The sequence below is a fragment of the Microtus pennsylvanicus genome, chromosome 11 (genome assembly GCF_037038515.1).
Source record: "Microtus pennsylvanicus isolate mMicPen1 chromosome 11, mMicPen1.hap1, whole genome shotgun sequence".
Lineage (NCBI taxonomy): Eukaryota > Metazoa > Chordata > Mammalia > Rodentia > Cricetidae > Microtus > Microtus pennsylvanicus.
This window is the reverse complement of record NC_134589.1, coordinates 5,137,424-5,160,008: the sequence shown is the minus strand read 5'-3', so window position 1 is coordinate 5,160,008 and position 22,585 is coordinate 5,137,424.

Sequence of the window (22,585 nt, the reverse complement as noted above, 5' to 3'; positions counted from 1 at the left end):
AAATGGACGTGATTGCCCATCCTGGTTTCTGTTTCCACCTACTTGAACTCCAAATAGTCTCTGCTAGTGATGTAGGACCGTCTGAACCACACTCTTAGGAAAGAGTCATGAAAAATAATTGAAGAATAAACTTTCTGCCCAGGCCAATTGGATAAATTGCCTTTGTGCTTTTCCATAGCTTGATATTGCCAGGTAGAATACTTGGCTCTTGTGATGGTGGCCTTGGAGCAGATTCTGGAGCAGTGGGGTTTTTGAAAGTGATTTATTTTTTCCCTCCCACAGACAGTCACCCTGGCACAGATGGCTTCTTTGAATGAAAAGCCCAGTCTTTTCCATCATATTTTTGCCACTATAAAACTCAATCAGCTGTGGGCTCTCTGTACACTTGGTGTATCTAAGCAATGGGTGAGAAATTTTAGAATGAAGTTGAATTTCGGCACCTAATGTATGGAAGATTAAGGGCAATGAGAACCTCTCTCTATTTCAGCTGTGATAAGTGAAAAAAAAACCCTCTCTCCTTTCAACCTCAGATTCTATCAAATTCATATATATTATTATTATCAGTAATTATAACATACAACTTAGAAAAGAATGAAAAATTATAACTGTCTTTCTTCCCTAGGCTTCAAAACAAGTTTTCACTCTGTTGAGTCAATGGACTGTGAATACTACTAACCTTCCAAATTAGACAGGAAGTTGATTAGGATCCCCACATTAATGAAAAGAATTATGGCAAGAAAAGTATTTCTGCTAAAACTCAGCCATAAAAAGCACCACGCGAGATATGTATCAAGTGCTAAATTTCTGCAGAAAAAAATGTTGACCTTTGGGGGAAAAATAACTTCTTTTGATAAATAGCAATGTCATGTAAACAAACTAAATTCTCTCTGGCATTGTGGATTTTGAGATCCTGCTATGCTTTGAATGGGCCTCTAAAAAAATCACTGTGTTAAGCACTTAGTCCCCAAAGTTGCAGTAATGAGAGTATTTGTGTACCTTTGAGAAGTAAAGTCTTGTGGGAATTCTTTAAATCAATGAAGGTATATTCTGCAAAAGAATGGTGGGATCCTGGTCTGTTTTCTAAATCTAATACCTAGGTCCTGATGTGAATGGTTTGTTTCTGTGGACTCCTTCCTGCCTTGTCATCTCAACCCCCATCATTGTCAAAAAAAAAAAAAAAAAAAAGAAAGAAAGAAAAAGAAAAAAAAAAGCCTACCTAATCTTATATTTTAACCTCCTGGGGTAAGATAGATGAATCTTTTATCTTTATTAGTTTACTGCTTTCAGCATTTAGTTTTAGTAATTGAAAGCTATCTAACACAGCCTCACTTTATAAATTGGCAAAATAAGAACTTAAAGGAGGAATTAGCTTGCTACAAGGTATTCTACTAGTCTGTAGAAGAGGATACAGGTCCCTTGGTCCAGTTTTCTGCACTTCAATATTTCACATTCTGTCTTTACAAATCGTATGTAAGGGAAAGGATTTGTTTGGAGAGAAGGAAAAATGTGTTAGTGTGTGTTCAACAAGGTGAGAAATACAAGCTGATAGGCACTCCTGAAAAGATACGATAATAAAGGAAATCAGAAAGGCAGGATCCAGTCCCATTAAGTTTAACCCTAACCTGAGTCAATCAGAGCAAAGAACAAGGAACCACCGAACTGTGTGAACATGTTTACAAGGGGATCAGAAAGAATATGACAATCATTACAAATCAATATTTCATCTTTCTGTGTCTTAACTGTGAATGATAAAATACAAGGATATCTTTACAATTAGAAATCTTTAAAACATTGTAGGTGAATTATTGCTCACCATATGGGTTGGCTGCTTGGAGGAGACATAAATTTATTATATTCAGAAAAAGACTTGAGATTTTAAAGCAGAAAATTCAAGGATATGTATGATAAGAAATATGCCCCCCCCCAGTGCCTTACGGGCCGTATATCAAGGTGTTTTGGTGAGGGAGAATTGTCTGTATTCTATCAATCATGTTTTAAATAAATGCTGATTAGCCAGGCAGGAAGTATAGGCAGGAAAACCAGACAGAAAGTAGAAATAATGCAATGAGAAGAGAAGACTTCTGGGAAGAAGGAAGATGATTCCTCCCACTCCTGCCCAGATTCCAAAGAAGCAAGATGTGAGCTTCCCTCCTGAGAAAGGTACTAAACCATGTGGCTAGCATAGATAAGAACAATGGGTTAATATAAGCTACAAGAGCTAATAAGTAGCCAGAGCTAATGGGCCAATCAGCTTTATAACATATAGAGATCTCTATGTGATTTTCTTTGGGGCTAAACAGCTGGGGGTACCAGGTGGGACAAAAACCCCAACAAGCAGGCCCCCTTCATGTTACAGTGTTTGAGAATCAGAACTCAGCTCGACTTTTTATTTATTGGAGATCATTCTCTCAGTTAATATCAAAGAATCAATGATATCCAAGCTGAAATCTACTTGTATACAGGAGTTAAAAAGAAACGAAATGATGCCCTGTTTTTGAGGCATACATCCAGAATCATGAGGGTGATTTTGATTATAAATGATAGAACTGTTAAACCAGATGCCTCCAAGGTTCGTTCTAATCACTGTCCTTGCTTGTTTATTTTGTAGTCCCATGGTCTGTGTTTTAAAAATCTCTGCATTTATCTCTTCCTATCTTTGAGGACAGAAATAAATCTGACTTATCATTGGTTTCTTCCCTCAAGGGACAATATGTGCATTTGATTTGTTTGTTTACTCAATCATTTGCAAAATATATTAAGAGTGTCCTTTTAATCAATGAGTCATAAAACATTAAGAACTGAGGAAACTAGAATAATTTTGAAACCTCAAAATCATCTCTCACAACTTCCTGCTATGTAAAATCACATATAGTTTTTTTACATATATGTGTTATGAGCTGCATGCTCAATACTATACTAATGTAGATGATATGTTGATGTATGATTCCCATCTGGATACTGCGAATACCATTGGTTAATAAAGAAACTGTGTTGGCCTGTGATAGGGGAATAGAATAGAGGTAGGTGGGGGAAACTAAACTGAATGCTGGGAGAAAGGAGGCAGGGTTAGGAAGAAGCCATAGACTGGCCACAGAAGACAGACATGCCGAAACTTTTCTGGTAGGCCATGACCTGGTGGTGATACACAGGTTAATGGAGATGGGATAAATTAATATGTAAGAGAACTCAAGAACAATCGCAGAGGGTTTTTGATCCTACTGCACGTACTGGCTTTGGGGGAGCCTAGGCAGTTTGGATGCTCACCTTAGGAGACCTGGATAGAGGTGGGCAGTCCTTGGGCTTCCCACAGGTCAGGGAACCCTGATTGCTCTTCGAGCAGATTAGGGAGGGTGACTTGATCGGGGGAGGGGGAGGGAAATGGGAGGCGGTTGCGGGGAGGAGGCAGAAACCCTTAATAAATAAATAAATAAATAAATAAATAAATAAATAAATAAATAAATAAAAAAAAAGAAAAAGTGAAGGAAAAAAAAAAAAAGAGTTATCCAATAAGAAACTATAGCTAATAGGCTAAGCAGTAACTTAAATAACATGGTTTCTCTGTGATTATTTGGGGGCTAAGCAGTCAGGAAACAAACATGCCACCTCCTTCAACAATATGTATATGTAATATATTATATACAGTATATCAAAATATATATTTATGATATTGCTCCTTGTTTTCTCAACTAACCCATGATTCATTCACTCATTCACTTTAAGATGTCCTAATAAGGGTTAAAAAGCAGTAATATCAAGTACAATCATGACATTTTATAAGGTCATTTGGTTTATGATATGGTATGTATTGGAATGTGGGGTAAGCCATTTGGAAAATGGACAGTTAAGTCATGCAGATACCTCTAGCTCTCTCAAAAATTGTTCTATTAAACTCTATCATGCAAATCATGTTTCCATAAAAGGTATTTTATTTCTATTTACTTTGATGAGCTGAAAACTTTCTTATTCAAAATATTGATAATAAACATGTCACACAGGCAACTGATATTGCTTAGGAGCCACTCATGGTCAACAACAAACCCAGTGACTTGAGTTGATCCCTGGAGCCCACATGGCAAAGAAAAGAACTGACTTCTGTAAGCTAGACACACACATGTCAAGACACACATAGGTACACACACAGACACAATACACACATAGCGACACATACACACACTAAATTAAAAATTAATAAATAAATAAAGTTCAGGAAGAATATTACATAGCCTTCAATAATAACATCAGTAAGGAGCATATGAGACCCATAAACAATATTTATAATAGGTTAAATAAAAATGTAAGACGACAGTAACTGTATCATTTATATCTATAAATATATATAATAAAGAAAATGTGACATATTACTATCATCGCTATATATACTTTATGTCATGAATTTTATTAGTAATTATATGATATATAATACATCCTAAATGACAACAGCTTTACAGTATTTCTGAGATTTGAGTGGCTTCGAGAAGAAACACATTCAAATGTCTAGTTAACTGCTGCCCTGCCCTGCCTTGAGGTTTTTTTCCCCCGTTTGTGTTTGTACAGAATGTTCCTTATAGAGGCTGAGAATATCACCCAACTGTTCTACCCAGACAACAAAGCTGGGCTTATGCAAGGGAGCCTTTTGTAAATATCGCTTCATCTTGTTTTTACAGTCTGTCTGATGTAGTGGCTTGATCTGCACAAGTTACCTAGGCAGTAGATGTGCTCTTGAGACTTCTGTTTCCTCAAAATAAGTATTTTGAAATCTTGTTCTAAGATTTTTTTTATATTTTGTATTTAATTTATTTATTTTACATCGTGACCACAGTTTCCCCTCATCCTCCCCTCCCACTCCTCCTGCCTTCCCTCTACCCCCACATCCACTCTTCTTCTGTTTCTATTCTGTAAGAGGCAGGCTTCCCATGGATAACCACCAAAGCATGGCATATCAAGTTGCAGTAAGACTAAGCACCTCCCCTTTTATTTAGGCTGAACCAGGTTATCCAGTATTACAAATCCTTATTATTTTACATACTGTGGGTGGGCATTTTGCCTGCATGTATGTCTGTGTATGTTCTGTGTGGCTGTTTACCACAGAGGTCAGAGGTCAGAAAAGGCATTGGATCCTCTGCACCTAAAGTTACAGAGAGCTGTGTATGTGTTGGGAACTAAAGCCAGGTTCTCTGCAAGAGCAGCTAGTGTACTTAAGCCCTGAACCATCTCTACAACCCTATTTATTTTGAATTATGTATAACTGTGTGCATCTACACGTGGCTCTGTGCATCTGACTGCAGCTGCATACAACTGCCAAAGACTTTATATCTCTTCGATCTGGAGCTACAGAAGGTTGTGATCTGTGTAACATGGATACAGGGAAGCAATCTTGAATCCTTGGTAGAACAATACTAAGGATTGATTTCTGAGCCATCTTTCCAGGTCCCAGTTACTCACTTCTTAACAACCTATCTCTCCTGTGGATATGCAGTTTTCAGAATATCACAAACCCATATATTCTCATTTACTGCAACTCCCATATCCTAATAAATCCACGACTTTTGCTCAGTACAATAGCACAGCTACCGCTGCTACCAGTTGCAATAATCCGTGCCAATAATTTTGTAGCACATTATTTTATATAAACAACTGTCATCTCTTAAATATTGAAAATAATTTAGAGACTTCTATAATAAGAGACACCTATAACGCAATCTGTATGTGATTATCACTTGCACTGACATTTTCCTAATAATTATATCATATGCTTCCTATTATCACAGACATCATCATTTATAAACCTTTTCCTATCTTTTAGATTTTATTCTTCTTTTAACCTTTTGCATTGAAGTCACTGTCACAATTATTCAACACATTTTAAAATAAGCCTTGTTGTCTTTATTTAATAAAGAGAGTAAGAGGTTTTAGGGTACAGTTAGTCATGAGATTGTTGTAGTCAAGAAAACTGACTTGGAGTTGGAGAGATGGTTCACTGGCTAAGTGCCCTGGCTGTTCTTCCTGAGAACCAGGTTTATATTTCCAGCACCCACAGGGCAACTCATAACCGTCTAGTTCCAGGGGATCTGATATCTTCTTCTGGCCTGTGCAGGCGTCAGATACATACAAGGGGTACAGACACAAATGCAGGCAAGTGTCCAATATAAATAAAATTAAAATGCATCTTAGAAAAATAATTTATTCATACATAATTCACACAGTAACATTTTTTGCTTGCTTTTGCAGCAAGAAGAGGTAAAAATCTATTCATTTAGCATGAATTCTAAGAACAGTACAAATTTATTATTACTGTCCCTATGCTGAGTATCAGATCTCTAGGCATGTCCAGCTCACATATCTTCTACTTTACATGTTATCTTCGGACCTATTTACTGAGCTCCTTCCTGCCTCTGCCTTCTCTGCCACAAACATGACACTTGGCATTTAGCTGTTTGAAGAGCAAGAGAGTCATGCTTTCCAAGCCCTTGGTATTTGTCAGAGAGGGAGGACAGACTCTCAACTTCTGCCAATTTGCATTAAGAAGAGGGGCAAAGTATCCTCAGCAGTTAAGAGCTCCTGCTGCTCTTACAAAGGACCCAGGTTCAGCTTCCAGCTCCCACACGACAGCTCACAGTAGTCCATAACTCAAATTCTATTCGATTGTCACCCTCTTATGGCCTCCATGAGCACCAGGCACACATGTGCTACACATACATACATTCAGTAAAACACTGATATATTTGAAATAAAATATATGTGGCCATACAGCAAGGATTCTATACGGGAGCCAAGCATCCACTCTTTTATGAAAGAGAAGGACAGTCCTGAAAGGGAGTATTGTAGCTAAGTGAAGAAAGGAGGGGGGAAAAAGGTGTGGATAGAGCCCTGCAGACAGAGAGAATCGGCATGCAAGGGCCTGGAAGCAGGCAGGAGTGTGAGCATCTGGCCCACATAAAAAGAGAAGGTGTAACGTACCTTGGCATATAGCTCTTCATTCCAACATTTATTCGTGTATTTAGAAGAAACTGCTTGAAATAACATGTGGAGCATTATAGATTACCAAATGTTTACCCACAATATGAAAATGAGTGTTCAGAAAATGACACCAATTTATATTTTTCTAAGCTGCATTAAAGATTTTTCTTCTCCTCTTATCTTCAGCAAAATTATATTGCTTTTGTAAAACAGGACAAACTGGTTTTGCATCGTCGTGGGACAAACAATAATACAACCTCTTAAGTTTTCTTTTAAAAAAGGCACTTGCTTTTCCTGTTTTGCTTTCTCATTGGCCCTACTCATTTAAAATCATTTCTTTGAGACGTATTTTCCAATGGTTCAAGTATTCATTTTAGCCCATTTTTTTCTGTAATTTTAAATCTGATATTATGCCATACTTTAGTTTTGCTTAACGTGCATTTTTTCTCAATTAGATTAAGAGCTCCACAAGGGCAGTCCAATGCAATGCAATTTACCTAATAATTATCAAATTCCTACTTTATAAATAAGATAATACAAAACGCTGACTAAGAGAAAAGTTTAAAAATACATCGCCTGCTTTCAGGGCTTTCAGAATCCAGTTGTAAGAAAATGAACCCCAGTGAAGCTCCAACATAAAAGACAAGAGTTCTGGTACCCATCAGGGAAGAGAAATGAATAGCAAAATCAAATCAAAACAGGAAAGTATAGTTTAAAAATGACACTACTGAACTGGAATTTAAAAATGGCCATGGAGTTCTGGAAATATATATGGGTCAAATGGTTGTATGTAAAGTTTGCTGAAAAAGTAAAAAGGGTTAAAAAGGGTGTGAAAGAAGACAGATGGGGACAGAGTGCCATGAAGATTGGGAAATGGAAGCCACGTTCATTAAAACAGAATCAAAGATGCCCACAGTGTGCGGGTGAATTTTATTGAGCTTGTATGTCAGTGATTAGATGAATGGCAAAGGAGGGTGGAGTGGTGGCTCAGCAGTTAGGGGCACATGCTGCTCTTGCAAGGGACTCGAGTTCAGTTTGGCTTATCCGCATGTATTACATGGCAACCCTGCCAGAGATGTCTGAATTATAAATACCTTCTCTCATTCTGTATACTGACTCGTCATTTTGTTAAATATTTCTTTAGCTGTTTGATATCATTTTATGCCTTTACCTTTGTTTTTATTGCAGCTTTGGGTCTATCTTTTCAAGTTGAAAGAAAAAAATCCACTGCTCAGAATAAAATGTGTTGGGATTTTAATTCTATTTTTCACCTGGGGGTTTTATAGCCCAGGGAATTCTGTTTCAGTCTTCAAGCCTCTTTGAGCTGAGTTTTGTAGAAGTTATGAGACATAACCACACTTGGAGGCATAGTGTTCTTGGTACTGTTTTACTGAAGAATGTGTCCTTTGTGAGATCTTAGTACTCTTAGAAATGAATTGGCTGTAAAGACGTGGGTGGATTTATGGCTCTAACCAGTTCAATTTGTTGATAGCCTTCTCTTCTAATGCCATCGGTATGCTGTGTCAGTTACAATGGTTTTACAAAGTATTTTAAAAACAGGTAGTATGATGATTCCAAGAATATTATGTTTATTCAAGAGAATTTCAGCTACTGGAGAGTCTATTGTGGTTTTATCTAAATTTAAAGATTTGATGCATGTGAAAAATGACATGCTGAAATTTTCATGGAGACCGTGTTGAATCTATATATTGATTGCTTTATATAATACAATTTCATGCGATTTTTGCTGTCACTTTCTGGATATAAGATAAATTTTGTTTATTTGCATTGTCATCATTTTTGTCTGTGTTTCCTCATTTCACTTCCTTTACTGAATCTTTACCTAAGAAAATTAGTATAAACAATCATGAGGAACAACATGGAAGTACCTTAAAATACAACAACTGAAACTATCAGACTGGGTGCTTTCTATCACTCTCTGTCTTGTTCATTTCAGGCAGGGTTTCTTCTAGAAACTATAGCTGGTATTCTTCAATTAGGCTGACAGTCATGAAGCCTCATCAACCTTCCCAAAGCACTTGTGTCATAGGAACTCACAAGACCACAAGTGGCTTGTAAAATGGGTACTGAGATCTTAACTCTGCTCCTCATGGTTTTCTGCTTCTCAGTGCCTGTGATATCCTGTAACATTTTGACCTAAAGAATTCTGGGCGAGAAAGGATTTATTGGTTTGTACTTCCAGGTCACACGCCAGTACTGAGGCAAGTCACAGGGTGAACTCAAGGCAAGAACTCAACCATGGAAGCCTGTTGGTTGCTGTCTCACTATCTGATTTGCTTTTAGGTTGGTTTTCAGCCATCTTTCTTTACAGTAGAGGACTATTGATGTGGGATTCCCCTCTGTAGCCTGTGATTATCATTAATGAATAAAGAAACTACTTTGGACCTACATCAGGGCAAAACTTAGGTAGTCAGGGAAAACTAAACTGAATATTGGGAGGGAGAAAGCAGAGTCAGAGAAAATCCATGTAGCCCTGCTGGAGCCAGACAGAACTTTACCCGTTAAGCCACAGCCATGCAGCAATACACAGATTACTAGAAATGGGTTAAATTAATATGCAAGAGTTAGCCAGTAAGAAGCTAGAGCTAATGGGTCAAGCAGTGATTTAATTATTGCAGTTTCTGTGTGATTATTTTGGTTCTGGGAAGCCGGGAACCAACAAGCAGGCTCCTTACTACAGACCTAGGGATGGCATGATTTACCATGAGTTGGGCCTACTACATCAATTAGCACACACACAAAATGCCTGACAGACACTTCCGGAGTCCAATCCGATGGAGGCAATCCTTCAAGTGAATTTCCCTCTTCCCAGGTGAGTTGGTTGTTTCAAAATGACAATAAAAACTAAATAGGATATGAACTGAGCATTGTTAGCTACTGGGCTTTCTTTCTATTTTGAAAGAGTTAAAATTTGAAAAGCTTACTTTCCCCTTTCCAGCAGGTAGGCAGATCGTGTGACAAAAATTAAGCAGTGATTCATCTAATTTTTGAACTTTCCCACTGTTTGGTGGCAGCATTCACAAAAGGAGGAGGCAGCAAGGTTGCCAAGCAGACATCTGCCACCCTTACAGTTCTCTGTTACCTCCAAGGTAGGGCAGTGTGATCTGAGCCTGGGGAGTGAGTATCCAGAGCAGGAGTCCTTAGAGAAAGTGGGAATGGGGTTGGGGTTAGCTGTGTACCTGAAAAGTGAAATTGCATTTGGTCAATCAGAAATCCCTTCAACCAACATGTAAGAACCTGTGACAAAAACACTAGTCTGTGCAACGCTGTGGTGACAAAATGGTGTTCCTTACATGATCTGATCCCTGAGAATTTCATGCCGAGGGGGGCGGGGACATTAAAGCTCCTTCGGAAAACATTTTAGATAGACTGATTCACACTAACTTCTTGATCCTGTCTGTGAAGTCACACAAAATAATGACAGATCTGCCCCCTCCCACCTGCTCTGTACTCTTAATTGTCTATCTGGCCCCAGAGAGTGGAAAAAACAATTGACTTTTCCTATGCCTCCCTGAGCAGATCAGGCTTATCGGGCTTGCAGCTGTGGTTTCATTTGTGAATGTGCAATTGAAAATAAAAATATATTGGATCATACAGCCCCAGAGTTTGCTAAGCTAGTAATGTTTTATCAAAATGCAGGGAGAGAGAGGGGGCCTGCGGTCTTTAGAGATATAGTAACAACTCCGGAGACGGATGTGTTTTTCCTACCATTGTGGGGATTTGGGTGTGAGTTGTGTGAAATATATCTAGCTGCTCTTTATAGGGTGAATTCAAAGAGACTGGATTTTAATTTCTCTTTTACTTTAATTTTCCTTCCTTTGTGTGGTATAGTCACCAAATTCCTTTGTTTGTGCAAGCAAATGAAAGACAAACTAGAAAGAAAAAGGCCAGCGTCTTCCCTATCTGTGTGATAAATGCCAGTGTCTGCATCTCAATCCATCAGGTCACAGAAAAAGCAAATTACAACACCCCTGTGAGCCAGTATGTCAAATGCAACTCTCCAATTTTAGGGATAAATGTCTTCAAAAAGATACAGTACAGCAAAGGCACAAACTGATATATGTTCAGTGGTGTTGAGTGTCTTTACATAAGGCCAGAATATTTTCCTTTTCCTCCTTTCTTCCCTCTTCTCCTCCTTCAATCTCCACCCACTGTGTTTGTGACACAGACTGCATCTCCAGACAGAGAAGAATCTGTCTGGCAGGTGCCCCCATTTCTCTTGCTCTGAGTTACCCTCCAGGTACCACCACTGCGGATGCTGTGGATAAACTGTCCATCTTAGCCCACATCTTCCAGGCTTTCTCACCCCCCCACCCACTTCTGCTCTTATTCTAAACTTCCATGTATTAAACTACAGCCTAGAAGGTTTAAAGAACTATAGGAGAACCTTTTTATCATAAAATGAGTAGACTCTAAAGTCATGTCCCAAACCTACAGCATCACCGCCCTTATAATACTTTTAAAATATAATTTTGCATATCTTTTTTTCACTTTCTTTGTTCTGTTCCACCAAAAAATCCCAAATCATTTACAAAGAATTTAGTGGCACTTTAAGACATATATAGACTGTTTTGACCAAAGTAAGCTGTTTATGTGATTTAAAGTACATATATTTTAAAATATCTTCAAGACACTAAACAGAATATACATATTGCTCTGCAATTTTCATACTATTGAAATTAAAGCAACATCTGACTAGAACAGTGCCAGACTGTGATGCTCCCCAAGATGGGGAGGGAATTTTTTTCAAATGTGTTTATTTTGAAAAGTGTACTTATGCTCCAACAAAGACGAAAAATTACCATGCATTTCACAAACTCCTGTTTTTAGAGACCCAAGAGGAATGGATCATTAACAGTATTTTCAGTGGTGCACTGTATTTTGGTTTGTTTAGAAAATGCACATTAAAGAGAGGCAGCGGGAGCCGTGAGAGAGGGGAAAAAAAGAAGAGAATGATGAGCGAAAATTAATTTGAAGGTTGAATGACATACCCCAGTTACTCTGTGACTTATTTTAGCAGCTGATTCATGCTCAATACAGTCGGCTGTTCTCCCACACAGCCATGAGAAGTGAGGCTAGAACAGCTCTCCAAGCTGGAGACAGATGAAAAGGGCTCTTAATTAGAAAAGAAAATGAAATTGGTGTAGATTTGTGATTTAGCACTGGCTGGATTCACCTGGAGCCACTTTAACTTCTTTCTCCTTTCTGTCTACCATTTACCCCGTGTGTGTGTGTGTGTGTGTGTGTGTGTGTGTGTGTGTTTACAATGAGAATTATTGCTAGGTGGGATATATAAAAAGAAACAAGTTATAATAAATTGGCTTTTTATGAACATCCTGGCACTTTGAGACAAGATCTCACTGTAAGCCTAGGCTGATCTCTACCTCATGGTGCTCAGACTTCTTAGTGCTAGAATAATAAAGTGCTCAGCTTACTGTAATACTAGCCAAACCTGTCTCTATTATTACTTTTAAAAAAAAGACAAATTTGGGTGGCATTTAATTAACTTCTTTTCAGTAACTTAATAAGCCCTTATGAAAAAAAGCAATGGCAAGTGCATATCTCTTGATGTCACTTTGGATCCCTGTTTTCTTCCTTTAATCTAAAGCATAATAGGACATTTTAAAAATAAAAGTTGAAGAGAAGCTGTAAATAAAGTAATGACCAAGGTATTTTGCCCTTGACGCAGTTGGAAATCACAGGAAACGGAGCTGATCTTAAACTATACCTAAGATTGCTAAGTATAAATTCAGATTGCATTGTTTCAAGTCAAGTGGTCTTCATCAATCACATCGCTTAGACTTCATGCACTGTTGTGCCCTTATGTCTATCCCGTCTCCCTATTGTCTAAGGGTGTGGAATCTGAATCAAGGAAAGGTTGTCTATGAGCAACCTATGGTGTGAAAAAAAACAAAGTTGAATATTACAAGCTGCGATGGTTAGTCTTGGTTGTTGACTCCATGGGCTCTGGTATCAACACGTCTGGTCAGGTCTGTGAAGGCATTTTTCAAGGAGGATTGATTGAGAAGAGAATATCTGTCCCCAGAATGAGCATCATCTTGCTAATAATATCCCTGATATAAAGAGGGCAGAGGAGAAAACAGAGATGTTTGCTCACCTGCAGTTATGTCTTTCTGGTGACTATGTCTGTTTTTCTTGCTGCTGCTGGGTCCATAGCCTTCCTCCACTAGCATCAGATGCCCACATCTTTGGCCTTCAAAGTAGTCTGAAGAAGAGAGACTTTCTAGGAAATCTCCAGGCCTTCACGGCTGAAGCACTGAGGTATCCAAATCTATGGACTGAGTAATTACCAGATTTTCAGTTTCTCTGGTTTGCAGAAACCCATCGTTAAGAGTATCAGGCATCTATCCTGTTTGCCCTTTCAACAATATAGAATCATTCTACTGCCTTTATTCCTGTACAGATCCTTCCCTAATCTTCTCAGTGCAACATTTTTCTTCAATTTTAAATGATGTGAGTCTGTGAGAACTGACTGATAAATATGGTTGATAAATTCAGCCCTTTTGTTTTCTAAAATTACAGTTTTCATCTAAATAAGGTATTATGGGACCCTAAAGAAGCTGATAGCATAGAAACAGAGAGTATAATGAATACTAGTCAGTACAGGCTAGGATGAAGAGTTCAGAGAGGACTAAAAAACACAGCCAGAGAGGGGAAAGTAGTTCTCATTGCATAGCACAGGAGGCTGAATATAGCCGTTAATTTGATGCTTCTCAATAGCAGAGAAAAAGACTTTGAAGGTTCTAAATGCAGAGAAATGATACTGTTAAAGAAATTGAAATGTCGATGATTCAAATTTTACCACTACACATTAAAGTACGCATATGTATGTACCAATAGTATTCTATTTCCTTAAATATGCATATAAATGTGCATAGTCCATATTTTAACAAGTGAATGCCATTTATTTCTCTTTAGCTCCCCATCTCCTAGTAAAATATTTGGGTTGTAGTACATGCTCTCAGTTCTCCATTAGGGACTAAGTAAAGTACAATTTGAGTCCTAAATTGAAATTACTTCTGTGGTAGGTGTAGGTAGGTTGGTGAGGATTTTAGAAAAACATAACCATAACTTGATAAATCGGAGTTACAGGCAACATTCCAAAAAGAGCCATTTGTTTTCATTTTCACAGGCTGCTAAATACTAAATAAAAAGGCCTGTGGCAGGCAGATGAAAAGGCTACACAAGCAAAGGAGCTAGCCTAATCGCTTGAGTTTGAACTCCAGGGACCCACGTAGTGGAAAACGAGATTTTGCTTCCCCAAGTTATTCTCTGGCCTAAACATACACACCTTGGCATGCACATGCATACACATAAACAAATGAATAAATATAATACAAATAAAATGAGGCTTATGATGTAATGTACTCAACACCACATAGACAACCCATATTCATTATCGTCACAGTATTTGCATGTGTCAAAGGCTTTATTTTGTTAAAACAATATTGTATTGTATATGTTATTTATCAATATTTCACTTGTCATTGTTTTACAAATGAAAACTCACACTGCACACTTTGCCAATCCGCTCTTAGATCTATATTTTTAATATTACAGAAAATTTCTGGAAGTTATTAATCCCAATTGAAAACAGGATGGATAAAACTCAGGCAGTTTTTTTTTTAAATCCCTCAATATAGCAAATAAGGCTAGGATTGAATATGGCATCTGTTCTAACGATATATTTTGACTCTTTACCATCTTTTCTCAAGGATGAAATATTATGACCAAGCCTTGTTCCTAACCCAGAGAACCAGAATGTGTCACCCCTGCTGTTGGTCAGGTGCCTGTCCCCCTGCTGGGAACAGTCGGGGCTTTCTAGCAATGACAGTCTTGGATGCGATCCGTGAAAGTGATGGATCTTCCTGCCCAGGTCTCTGGAGAGCAAGGCATTGCTCACAGAGACCTTAGCAAGGTCCTAGGAAACTTGTTTTTCCTCCCTGAAGGATGCTTGCACATGGCCATGGCTCACATTTTCTCCGCAGAGTTTATGAGAAGTTTCAATGCAACAAAGGCCAGAGTTCCTGTCCACGGAGGAGATTAAGATCTATCAGTGTGTGAAGGACAAAACAAATGGCATTGCGCAAACTCACTCCTTGCTCATAAACACTTTGTTGGCCTTCCAGCACTTGCTACCGACAGCAGGGCATGTTTATACAGCTCCATCCAAAAATAAAATTGAAGGGGAAAAAAATCAGTAAATTCATAATGTCACACTTTCCCAAACTCAAGAACAGGGATATTTTTGTTCGGGATTTGGAGAGATGTCCCATTGAGAATTAAAGTCCTAGATACAAGATTAAAGGAGCCATACTAAAGACACTGAAATCCAGGAAACAGAAAAAGGAACTGATCCAAAGATAAACTTAGGTAATAAAAATGTTTTCTGTGCATTAACTGACCCCAAATTTCCCCTGTTCATTAAAGTTCAAGGACACATGAAACAATCTTATTTAACCTTATTCCTGCTCTTGTTGATATGACAATGTATGACAGGCTTGATCCTCGACTCACGCTTGAGAAAGAATACCATTGATTCGAATTAGTGGAATGTGTTAATGCTGTTGGTAAACTGGTCAATAAGCGGATGCTCTCTCATCTATTACAGTGAGTCTCGGGCAGAAATAGAGTCCTGCACTAAGAGCACTAAATGCCAATAGCTTCGTGTACCCCATGACCCCCTGCTCTAGCCAGCTGTTTTCTATTCCGTTCCTTCTTAGTCTTAGTTTGCACCATGAGAAAAATACTCATTATAATTTTAAATGTAGATATAAAGGAGAAATGAGGAGCCTGCCTGTAACCCACTCGACTCCCACAGGAAGCGTCAGTCTTCACCCTCCCTGGTTGGGTATGCATCCTTTCATAGCTTTGCAGAACCACATATCCATGTATGTGTTATATTAGTCTACAGTTATCTTTGCCATACTCGATGGCCCAAATTTAATTTGTTTAAATAGTTGCGTTGTATTGTGCACAATCAACTGACAATTAGTTTGCACATAGCTTTTTAACTATAGAGTTTTTATTCTTTGAGAACTTCAAGCATGTATGAACTATGAGTGTATACAATCTTAATTTTCTTCTTCTAACTCCCACACAGATACTCCAACATTTCGGCTCCTAATTTCATGCCTTTCTGCTTTCTCCTCTTCCTCTTCCTTCTCCTCCTCTTTCTCCTTCCTCTTATGGGTAACTCACTATGTCTGATTAGTGTTCCCAATGCATACATAGGTATAGAGGCATCCTCTGGTGCATGGGCAACCAACCAATGGCCTAAAATAACGATTTCCCCCAACCCAATGGTTATCAACTGCCAAGAACTTCTCATCAATGAATGGGGCCTGGAGTGAATTTTTCCATCCATGTCAAACTTTTGGCTGGCTTGGTCGTGTATAAGTCTTGTCCAGGTAGCCACAACTGCTATGAATTCTTGTGTGTTAACTGTTATGTCTTGTTCTGAAGAAAGTTAATGATACTTCTACACTTCTTTCTGCATTCTTTCCTTCTGATAGCCCCCTTGTTGGTAGGGACTGATGGTATAAACATGCCCCATCTACAGCTGAGCAAACCCAGTCTCTTATCCCTTGTACTTTGACCAGTACATGAGGCTTTGATTGCTGCCTAGTGCAAGAAGAAGCTTCTATAACTAAGGTTTGTTACAGCTGTAATCTGTGTACATAAACATAATTATTTACAAGATAATTTAACCACATGAACATTAAGTAAAATAACAATATTGCCTATAATTTCAGCAGTCCTGGACTTTTGACCAGAATGACACTACCAGGCATGGCATATCTGCCAGTAGAGTAAATATCTCATCCAAACAGTGCAGATAATTACCCCAAAACAGCACTGCAACTATTATACCAGTGAGCACCAGCTTGCCTTTAATCTAATTTTTACTACTAGTGTTACTCTAATAGTAAGTAGCCCTGTGATATTACATTGCACACAGACAATATATTTAAATTTATTTAAATAGTCATAGCAATTATGAGTCCTTAATTTATATTGTATAGTAGGGAGGAGAGGCTATATGTAATAATTCTTCCATAGCATCTTTTATGAGATATTAATTTGTTTCTTATATCTGTAACTAATGTGTCGATAATGGACAAGAAGATTATTTCTAAAATTAGTGATATTTCACATATGAAACATTTGAGTCCTAAGAACGTTAATTACTTTTTCAGTAAACTAGCAACCCATCGTTATGTCTATCTTTGTTGTCTACTTGACTCTCCCAGAAAGAGATTTCATCAGCTAAAAACACTGATTCTATCAGATTGGATCATGCCTGTGGGGCATTTTCTAATGGCTAATGGATGTAAGAGGACCCAGATCAAAGTGGAAAGTACCATCCCTAGGTAGGTGGGCGTGGAAAATATCAGGAAGGCAGTTGAAAACTAGCCCAGGAAAAAGCCAGAAAGCAGAATTCTTCTGCAGTATTTTTAATCCTTGTTCCTGCCCTGATCTCCTGTTCTGCATCCTTTAATGATGGACTATAACCTGTCAACTGAAAATCAAAAACCTTCCCTCCCTAATTTGCTCAAAGTCATAATGTTTATTATAGTAAAAACAACAACAGCAACAACAACAAACACCCTTGAATTTCTGGGTGAAAACACTGAAGAGTTTTGGGTTGAACAACAACAGCAACAAAACCATCCTGCAGAGAGAAATCTTAAACTGTGTGATGTCTGGGCATAGCACATAGCAGACCATGAAAGCAACATTTGCTCTAGAAGATCCACAAGACTGGCCAATTTGTTGAGATACATTCAGACTCTGACTGTAATTAATGCTTTAATGTAATTAGTGCTTTACCTCTCAACTGTCTTGGCCTCACATGGAATTCAACTACCTTTCCCTTTTCATAGTACAGGAACATCAACAAATGATGCCTCCAGGATCCTACTTCAGAGTACCTGCCACAGCAGGTTCTCATTGGTGCCCTCTACACTGCAACAGCTGCCCTCACTAAGGGTACTAGTCCTCCAGTTACTATCTGACAGCAGCTAAGTTCCTTCTTCAATGTTTCTTTATACCCTAAACACTATATGTCACTCAGTAAGGATGCGTGTGTGTTGTGTGGGTTGTGTTTATCTCCTTCCTCCTCCCCCTCTACTTCCTCTCTCCTCTTTCCCTACCTCATCCTCATGAACAAGCTCAGAATCCTCAGATGTTATTAGGTGTTTTTTGTATGGCCCTGTATTCTCTAATTTTTAAGCATATTTTAAGTTTTATTTCTCACTTACGTGAATGAGATTTTAAATTTTATTTCTCTTTTATGTGAATGAGTGTTTGTACATGTATGTATTAATATCATGTGTGTGCCTGATACCTGCAGAGATCAAGAGAGAGCCTTGGATACACTAGAACTGAAATTACAGATTGTTATGAGCCATCATGTGGGTGCTGGGAACAAAAACCTACTTTCTCTGCAAGAGCGATAAGTGGTTTCTAAGCTTTGTATTGTCTCTCCAACCACAACCACTGGCTTTTTGAGACAGGCTGACTTGGCCCGACTGGTGTGAGATGACTGGTCGGTATACTCTACCTTAAGAACATTGGGATTGCGAGTGTATGCCCAACTTGTTTTTGTACATTCCGGAAGGCCAATCTCAGCTCATTAGACAAAGCAAGCATTTCTCCATTTGAGGAACCGCCCCAGCTTTCAGTAGAAGTCTTACTATGCAGAATTTTCATCAGACACCAAGTTCAAGTCAGAGACTTCCTTTTTAGCACAGGTTTTTCATCACATTGCTGTCCTTTTACTTTTACTTTTTCTTTTTCTTTTTTTTTCTTTTTTTTTGGTCCTGCATTCCGAAGCCTGTAGATTAGTGAGTGGATGTATCTTACATCTTGTAATCCCTACTTTATCCACCATGCAGTCATGTGTAAGAGTTATCTGATCCACACAGCATGAAAAAACCCACGCTGTCATAAATCTTCAACTATTCCAATGTTAATTTGAAGTATATGATTAACACTCAAGCCAGACATAAAGTCAATAGAAGCTATGCCAGGAATCATGAAGAACATCTCAGTGTGCAAGTCAGTCCCAAACACAACACGATGACGCTTCCCAATCTTTATTTATTTTAATCTGGTAATCAGAGAAAAGGGAAGAACAGTGCTGACCTCTGGATTTCTCCATAAATATTGTACTAATGATGGTTTTCCTCATTAGACCACATTCCGTACAGGAGGATACGAGGGGAAAAGAGAAGAGAAGTCAAACAAGACAGCATGACCAGAGGCAGCCAACACAATCCCTTAGGGGTTAATTTGCTCATCTATCTTTCCTCTAAGGCCAAGAACCTTTTTTGTAACTCATAAAAGATAAATATTCCCAGAGAGATATGGAGGAGAAAGGTAAGCTGGCACAATGGAGCAAACATTTTCACCACCTTGTCAAGAGGAATCCTGGAGAATTCAGGAACGTTTATCTGGCGCCTCTGTGTGTCCCTGGCACTACCACCACACTAAGGAGACAGGGTTGCTGGTTGGAGTTAGGACAAAGTGGAGATAAAGCCACATGAACTGAGCTTTTAGGTTACCATGCTTTCTTTCACATCTAGATGAAAGTAAACTGTTCCAAGTTTTACATACATTGCTGACACTTAATTGACCAAAAATTTCAGTTATCTCCATCCTGTGTTTTTAGAAAGCATTTCAAATGAGTCATTTTATATCACATCTTACCAACTAGCTACCAGTTCTCCTTGATCGAAGAGTGAAATAAAGAAACTGAGCAATAACAAAAGTACCTAAAGCAGAAATGGGAATGTCTGCTGAGCTCCCACAGGACACTGCACTTCCTACTTCTGTTTTGCTGCTTCCTAAACACGACGTGGGAGAAATTGCCCCTTCTGAAGCTACTCTTGACTTCTGCTTCCTTAAGCAGCTAAGTGCTGTTCCTCTGACCCGCTCACACTCGCTCACTCCCTCACAGTTTCAGGCCTCTTTATTTTTCTTTGCATTCTAGTTCCTTGCTGACAGTCTCTGGTATGGATCACAGTGGAGGAATATGGATTTAACAGACTCCCAGGTGTTATCACCCTTGATTTAAATGCTGAATTCAAATTATATATTAATAGAATGGATCTGATGAATTATATAACCTATCCCTTTTTTTGGAAGAGCACAATGTAACTGTTACTGCAGAGTCAACGGAGGAATGAAACTAAGTTATTTTAGGCATTGATTCTAGACTAATGAAAGCGCATGGCAATTTCCCATGACAGTGCCTGGCTGTGACTGTCTGATATTTCCCCCTAAACAATAAAAACTACAGTTAATACTGATATTCTATTCACCATTTAACTTCTCAGTAAGGTGGGAGACAAAAATAACCAAATATCAAGTTCAAAGTCTTCCTGGCCTTGACGTGTAAAGCACTAACAATTTGGAATCACAGAAGGCTTTCAACAGAAAGATACCGTAGATGCTGACTCTTGTGTTTTTTGACATGAAGAAATTTATCTCGAGATAAAATAAATAGGGGTCTTGATTCCTGAGGTCCTTAAGCTGTTGCATCAACCGAAGGTCAAGGATGCATTGCTTCTAGTAGAATTATCTTTAAGGAAGGTTATATCTATATACTTAGATAGCCTTCACTGCTTTTAAGATTCTGTGTTGTGTATTTTTCCTCTAAATTTTATTATGTGTGCATATGCATGCAGGGGAGATGGGGTAGGCCATAACATGTGTAGATGTCAGAAGATGACTCGGAGAAATCAGTTGTTTGCATCCACCATGTAGTTCCAGGATTGCAAATCAGGTCCTCAAGGCTCAATAGTAAGTGCCTTTATCTGCTGATCCATTTTGCCAGTTTTTTAGGTATTATTGTCTTATAGTCACCTATCCTGCTGAGGGTATGCTGAGAGAAATGAAGTTATTTTAATCTTAGAAAAATCCATATCTCAGTAATACAATCAATATTTTTAATGAGACAAGTTTTTTAACTTGAGTTATTTGAAATTTTAAACTTTAAATCTTAAGATTTTATTGTAGTGTAGGATTTGTGTTAATTCTCCACACCCTGCCCGTAGATTTGCCTAAATGAGAACTATTAGTCATACATAATTTCTGAACTAATCAATGAAAACTAGTTTGTTTCTTAAATGTGGAAGACATTGCATTTCTTAAATATATATATATATATATATATATATATATATATATATATATATATAAACACATGTATGGTGGATTGAATGAGAATGGCCCCTCCATAATCTAATATATTTGAATGATTGGTCCACAGCTGATGGAACTTTTAGGAAGGATTCGGGAGTGTGGCCTTGTTAGTGGAGGCATGAAATCTTGCACCATTCCATTTCCAGTTACCTCTCTTGCTCTGCTTGGTGTTTGTGGATCAGATCTAAGTTCTCAGCTACTGCTCCAGCACCATGTATACCGGTTCCTCTCATGCTTTCTGCCATGATGACCATGGACTCTATACTCTCTAGAACAGAGAACTCCAAATTAAATGCTTTCTTTTATATGTTGCTTTGGTCATGGTGTTTTTTTCACAGCAATAGACTGGTAACTATGACAGTATTTATACATGGAAATTTGGCAACTCACTCAAAAATTTATTTACTCACTCATGCATACATGTGCTATCATTAAACACACTAAATACTCCCATAGTCACATGTGTTCACACACATTTACTCATAAATATGTGTACATGCCTTTTAGAGTTGTACTCCTGCTGGCAGGCAGTCATTATATGCCAATTATGTAAAAGCTACTCCAAAACTTAGAACAAGGTCTATGGCTCATGTCTATCAGTATTAATGGGTGTGGCTTCCCTATTTTATGAGTTACTATTATTCTCAACTATTGTTCACATTATTTTTCACCCTTAGCATCTACTGATGTGGTTTTCTTGTTCTGTGGAATAAAACTGAGAAGGGATAATGGTCAGTAACTGGATCCACTTCAGCACACACAGTTTGATTGAGTTTAATCTTGTAAGATCCCTTAATTAGCAGCTACAGGTAGCTACGGACATGTCCCACCTTCAGCAACATAAACTTTGGAGTTTCTGGCTTCTGAGATTCCTTCCATCCGCTACCCTGTTAGTAAAATGTCCTCCTTTGTTCCTTCAATTCTGCAAAACTTAAGTATATGAAAGGTTATTTGTAGATGCACCATAATAAAAACAGGTTGTTTTGTAGAAATGATATTCTAAATACGGAATGCAATATTTTGGAATACCTACTTGTAAAATATTTGTGGTCCATTTGGATTCAACCAATCCAGATTTAATGCCCTGCCTCTCTTCCTAAGAGCTTGGAAGATACCCATCCAACACCAACATTCAACACACCCTCCCTGAAACTGCCTGAGAAAAAAGACAAAACGCATGTGTGTTTCTTGACAGTAAAGTCCTACCCAATCTGTTGAATTCCATCTCTCTATTAACAAAATAAATCCATATTCAATTTCTAGGAGCCTATGAGGTTCCAGAAAGTTCTTTCCTTCCTCTGTCACTGCCAAACTGTCTTCAAAGCAGATGCACAAGGAGAGCTCAGGTCCTTTCTTCTCCACATTGCTTTCTATC